At 53.4% G+C, this 6,000-nt stretch overlaps 1 protein-coding gene across 3 annotated transcripts in view; it reads left to right on the top strand.

Moving 5' to 3' along the window:
* The first annotated feature begins 906 nt into the window (after positions 1-906).
* Positions 907-6,000, top strand: part of ATP2B4 (ATPase plasma membrane Ca2+ transporting 4) — a 92,926-nt gene continuing 87,832 nt past the window's right edge. For all 3 annotated transcript variants that reach the window (XM_060091093.1, XM_060091095.1, XM_060091094.1), the window contains exon 1: positions 907-1,302. The gene's annotated coding sequence lies outside the window, so the exon portion shown is untranslated. The remainder of the gene's footprint in view (positions 1,303-6,000) is intronic.

Below are 6,000 nucleotides of genomic sequence, written 5' to 3'. Positions count from 1 at the left end.
CACACATAGTTGAACTCAAAAGTAGGCAGCTATTGGGACTTCCCTGGCGGTCCAGTGGTTAAGAATCCGCCTTCCAATGCAGGGTATGCGGGTTTGATCCCTGGTGGGGGAACTGTGGGGAACTAAGATTCCACATGCCGCAGAGCAACTAAGCCCATGCACCACAACTCCTGAGCCCACGCGCTCTGGGGCCTGCGCGCGGCAACTAGAGAGGCCCATCTGCCCCAACGAAGATCCCACGTGCCGCAACTAAGACCTGAAGCAGCCAAATAAATAAATATTAAATAAAAAAATAAAAGTAGGCAGCTATTTTCATGCACTGTGGATGTGGGTGCAGAGGCAAGAGGGAGCAAAATGTGACCTGGGAGTGTGTGTATGAAATCTGGGTGAGGAATGTGTACTAATGTGTGTGTATAAGCAAAGCGGTGTACGGGTGTGTGCATCCAAAGCAATGCCTTCGCCTTCTCCAGTGGGCCCCCTACTCAGACAGGGGCAGGAGGGTGGCAGGGGGAGGTCCAAGTTTTCGCAGACACCTTGGGTTTCTGGGTCCTGGGTCTAAGTGAGTAAGAGGTTGAGAGGAGCTGCAGGAAGCCAACCGCCTGCAGAAGCTTCCTTTTTTCCCTCCACCCAGCAACAGTTGAATACCGCCACCCACATCCACTCCCGCTCCACCCACACCCTACTTTGCTTTCAACAAGGGTGAGAAAGGGCGGGGAGGAAACCCCACAGGAAAGAGGATTCCTCCCCTTCTTTCCCCATTCCGCCTTAAAACAAACCAGGAAGCAGCCGCAGCTCGCAATCGAGCCACCTTAACAGCGGAGTAATGGTCTGGCTTCTCGCCAAGTCCCACCCCCGTTCCGTTTCTCGCTCCTCCCCTTTCTCCTCCCGCTCCGGCCGGGCTGGTGAGCCAGAGTCTGCCGGAGTTGGCTGGAGCTGTTGCCATGACAAGCATTTTCTCAAGAAAGCTCTGCCGTTGAAACCGTCTAACGCTGGGGGTTGAACGGGGGCACGAACTTCCTGGGGAACCATCCCTCCGAGGAGAGTAAGACCGGAGACACCCGCCCAGCTCCCCTGCACCCCTTCCTTCCAGAAACCTGAGAGGTCCTTCCCTTTGGGAGGGCCGGGGGAGGAGACCCAGCCCACTCCCTGGTCGTGGCTGGAAAGGCAGAAGAGACCAGCCAGCATCTCCGGCGTGGTTGCCACATTGGACCGGTGGGTGGTCACCCCCACCCTACCCCTGTGCATGGACAGCCAGAGGGAGATTCCCGCGTGGAGAAGCCTGGATCTTTGCTAGAAAGAGAGGTAGGCTTGCAGAAAATGAATTGAATCTTGATTTGTAAACTTAGTTTCTTTCTTTCCTCTCAATGGCTTCTAAAACTCCCTGAATTTCCTCTGACTAGCATATTTCTTGCGACTGGGTTTAGGGTGTGTGTACGTGTGTGTGTGTGCACAGATTTGTCAAATACTGTATTTCCTTCCTAGATTCAGCTCTTAGAAACCATATAATCAAACAAGTGATTTCTCCTTCATTCCCCCCTAGTTTTTGTCATTCCTGGCCTGTGGGTGTAGGGAAGTGGAGGGCCTGTATTCTTCATACCCAAATTGAGCTTTTGGAAAAAGCATTTGTTTTCCCCCATTCGTTCCTGCCCTCCCCCTCCCCCTTGGCTTGGGAATGAGACGCAGAATGGAAAACTGTTGCAAAAATATTTTCCGGGTCTGTTCCCTTTCTTGAAAGCACCAAAGAAAAACGGAAAAAAAAATGAGTATGAAATCTTCAACAGGAAGGAGGGACACCAGTGGGGACTGAGGGAGGGGCTCACTGGGGGGATGGCTGTAGGAGCTAGGAGAAGCTGGGGGTAGGGAAGGGGAATGTACAAGTTAAATTTCCTTGGCTTTGTAGAGAAACCTCAACAATTTCTCTCTACCGCTTGCAAAACATCCTCAGACTTTCACGTCTATAATTAGTCGTGGAAAAAGCTGGGAGTTCCCTCGTACTGTTGTTGTTTGGTTGTTGTTTGAGTGTGTGCGGAGAGTCAAGAACCAACTGTATGAGTGTCTCTGAGGGCACTGCCCCATATATAGCTGTTCCCAAAGGGGAGAAGAGGTGAAGTTGGAAAGTTTGCAATTTCAAGGCTGGTGACTGTGGGGCTGGTGAGTGTTTGGTGGTTGGGGGTTGGCCACAGGCATCCTTGGGAGGGTCCCTGAGCATCCTGGGCCACTGCGCTGTCTTGCTGAAGAGCTATAAATTAAGGCTGGGATTGTCCCTCCTGCTTTCATCCACAAACATACTCACTCTAACACTTGGCTTGCTCTTGGTGTGGCAGAGGCAGGCTGGCATCCTTTCCAGACGAGTCCAGCCTCACACACTCTTCCATCTCACTGAAGGATCCACCACTCTTCTCTTGCTGGGTGTGGGGGATGCGAGAGTGGCTAACCACATCCTGGGAGAGAGTGGGCACTCTGCTGGCCAGAGACAGTACCCTCATGGGCATTCCTGCCTTACTTACAATAACTTGCAGTCGGTGCCAGCCAGCCTGGTAGGGGGGAATCTCAGCTGAAGAAATAGGCGGGCACTCAACTGGCACCACTGGGGAGGGGAAGTAAAATCCCACTCTCCCAGGCTACCTCCTCCTCTGGGTGGGGTGTCTGGCAGGCAGTCTTAAGATCCCCTTCTCCCTCCTTGAGACTCCCCCCAGAGCTGCCCCTCTGGTCCTTCCTATTTGGAGCCCCTCCCCTTTCTGCTCCCTCAGCTCTAGGCCCTCTTTACGAGGAAGGAAGGGAAGGGAAGAGACCTGGGTCACCCTAGGCTGTGACAGGCCACGGAGAGGGACCTAAGGGGTTAGGAGGAGCTGGGTGGGGGAAGGTTTAAGAGAAGGAGGAGGCCAGGAAGAGTTGTAGAGCTGGGTTTCCTCGCTGGTTGGCTAGGGGTGGTGGCCTGGGAAGCTGACTCTGGGAGAGGGTAAAGGGTGCTCTATGAGGTGGGTCCTGTACCGAAGCTGGGGAGGGGGGTGTGTGCGTGGAAAAGAAGCACCTGCCCCCTGTCCCAGCTAGTTTGGCTGGAAGAGTGGTAAAAGCAAGAGGTTAGAAACTGGAAAGAAGGAAGCAAAAGAATTGGAGGATAGCAGAAATGGGGGCCGGGAAGCAACAGGAACCAGTTTTCATCCTGAGGTTTTGGATGACCGATCCGCCTCCACCCAAGGACAGACAGCTCCTCTCTCCCTAGATTCTGCTGGAGATGGGAATGAGGCCTTACCCAGTGGGCAGGGGACCCATGACAGGATCCATGCCTTGGTTCTGTAGAAAGTCAGGGAGGAGAACCCATTTCTTTGCTTCTGCCCAGGAGCCCCATCCTCCCTGCCACCATCTTGCAGAGGTACAAACCCCGAAATCACAGCGCCCGCCTCCCCCCTGCCTGCGCCCTCCCATTCTGGGAGCCCATAATCCCACCGTTCCTGCAGCCGACCTTCCCGTTTTCAGTGCTCTGACTAGGGGTAGATTCTGGTGGGCTCGGGAGGACTTCTCGAGAAGCAGGGCGCGCACCGAGGCGCCTGTCCCGTGGCCTTGAGTCGTGGGTGGGTGGGGCGGCGGGGGGGAACTCCCCGCAGCCCCTTCCCTTCCCGCCGGGGCCGCGGGGCGGGGTCGGTGCTACCTCACACCCTCGGCCCCCTCCCGTCGGCGCCTCTGCGGCCACGCCCGGTCGCAGCCACTCCTGCAGCGCCGCTCCACCCTCGGGCTCTGCAGGAATCTGAGTACTCCTTGCACCGGGCGCTCGGAGCTGGAGCGGAGGTTTCCTGCCTCTGGGGCCGTGCTGAGCCTCGGTTCCTTCCACTCCCAGTTACCATCTCCGTGTCCCTGGCTGGATTCAAGGTCAACTCGAAGGAACACAGCTCGTTTTTACCTCTGGGATTCCTAGCACCTAGGCGCTTGGTCAATGTTGGAAGAAGGAGGTGGCATTTTGGGGGAGTCTGGGGATCAGCAGATCTGGGGATCAACCTCATCCGGGCTGACTCCTAGCTTGCCCTGTGGTCTTCGGTTTCCCCCCTGCAAGGTGGAAAGCCTGCTCCCGCAGTAATGGTGGGAGGGGGTGCTGAGTCAGATTTGTGGGATTTCTACGGCTTTTGGTGTCAGAAGAAAGTCAAAATGGGAGGGCGCAGTTAGGGGCAGAACTGGCGCAGTTTGCCTGAGGTGTGAGCGCCAGGTGGTGTGGGGGAGGGGCGGAGGTCCCTGAGCAAGGGTAAGGGGGAGGCTTACTCTTTCCCACTCTGACCGCAGCCTCTTGAAAAGAAGAGGGGTCCTGGGCCACTCAGCCCAGCACTGACCCAGCAATTCAAATATTACACAGCAAACTGCCTCTTATTCAAGAATTTAGCTTCTCTCAGCAACCCCCATGAGCCCTTTTCTCTTTTTTTCTATTCTCCTGGCCTTGGACCCAGCACCCAGAGAGAGGGATAAGGCCTGCCCATCTAGGGCATTCCAGATCCACCAAAGCCTTGGAGGGAGGAAAGGAGGTTGTTCATTCTTGGTCCCAGGACCTTAAGAATCATGTTTGGCTTAGGTTGACACAGGTATCTGGTTTGACTTTGAAGAGGAATGCCCTACCCTAGGCCTCGCTGCCTTCCCAGAGTAATTCTTCCTGCCCTCTGACCTCTTCCCCCCAGCCTACCCTGAGACAGGGCTCTCTTCCCAGCCAGTTCCTTGCTCCTCAGACATGTATGCATTGACTTCTGTCATCTCTGATTGGTATTTGGTGGGTAGAGGTGAGAAGGAGGGAGGGATGAGAAAGGCAAGGTCTCTGGGTCACAAGGAAGGAGAACATCTGGGCAGAGTCAACTGGGATGACATCCTTTCCCCACTCATTTCCCCCTTCTGTAAAATGGGTCAGAGGAATAAAGCTGGCTGGAGTCCAAAAGGCTTGTGTGGAATGTTTTGTACTCTGCTTCCTCTCCCAGCATCTCTCTTTGTCTCCTCTTTCCTCTTTCCCTTGTATGAGCCATTCTTGTTCCACTGACTTATTTCCTCTGCACGTGTTAAAACAGAAATGACAGGGACTTCTGCCTCCACCTTAAGCCAGTCCTCTGTGTTCAGCCCACATAAATGCGGGCTGAGGAGGGAAACCAGGCAGGACCTAGTTAGAACCAGAGCCAAGGACTCCCAGTCAGGGGAGGAGCTTTTGGAGGCAATTTGTACTGGGAGAGGGGGTAGCAGAGAGGCCAAAGAAGAGAAGAGGGAGGTGAGAACATAAGTGTCAAGGGGCGAGGGTCCCTCCCTCTATTCGGACTCTCCTCACTCTAGTTCTTCTCTGGCTACAGGCTTCTGCCTCATCATTTCTCTCTGCTCTGTTTTCCCAAGTTAAGTAGAGACATCTTTGGGATAACTCAGGGAGATGGACTGCAATGAAATCAGTGAGATTCCTTTGCTTTTGCCTTCTTGCCGAATCGCTAGGGCAGAGGGAGCTGGGGGTAGTGTGTTTATTGGTGGCGAGGTTAAGGACTCTCAGGTAAGCTCAGGGTAACTCTCAGCTCAGAACACTTCCTAGCATCTTGCTATGATCTTCCACCTAGGTTGCAAAATCAATGTCAGGGGTACAAATTAGTACAGCCCCTATGGAGAGCAAGTTAGCAACACCTAACAAAACAACATATGCATTTACCCAGCAATCCTATTTCTAGAAATTTATCCAGAAAATGCACGTTCACAAATACAAAAAGATGTGTGCACGAGGTGATTCTTTAAGACATATTTGTAAGAGCCTTACAATATTTTTCTTTAAATAACCTTCTAACAAATTTATTCACTTTTTAACCATTCCTGTGTGGTAAAAGTCACACTTTTTGGTGTCCAGTTCTGTGAGTTTGGACAAAAGTGGTCATCATATAATCACCACCGCCATGAGATACTGAACCACGGTGTTTGCCTTTCCCGAACGTCCCATCGATGGAATTGCACAGGATGTGGTCTTTTGTGTCTGACTTGCACTCAGCATGACACAGTTCAGATCCT

The sequence above is a fragment of the Mesoplodon densirostris genome, chromosome 2 (assembly GCF_025265405.1).
Source record: "Mesoplodon densirostris isolate mMesDen1 chromosome 2, mMesDen1 primary haplotype, whole genome shotgun sequence".
In the NCBI taxonomy this organism is placed as follows: Eukaryota; Metazoa; Chordata; class Mammalia; order Artiodactyla; family Ziphiidae; genus Mesoplodon; species Mesoplodon densirostris.
Note: the sequence above shows the minus strand (reverse complement) of the source record. Positions and strands in the feature narration are given on the sequence as shown.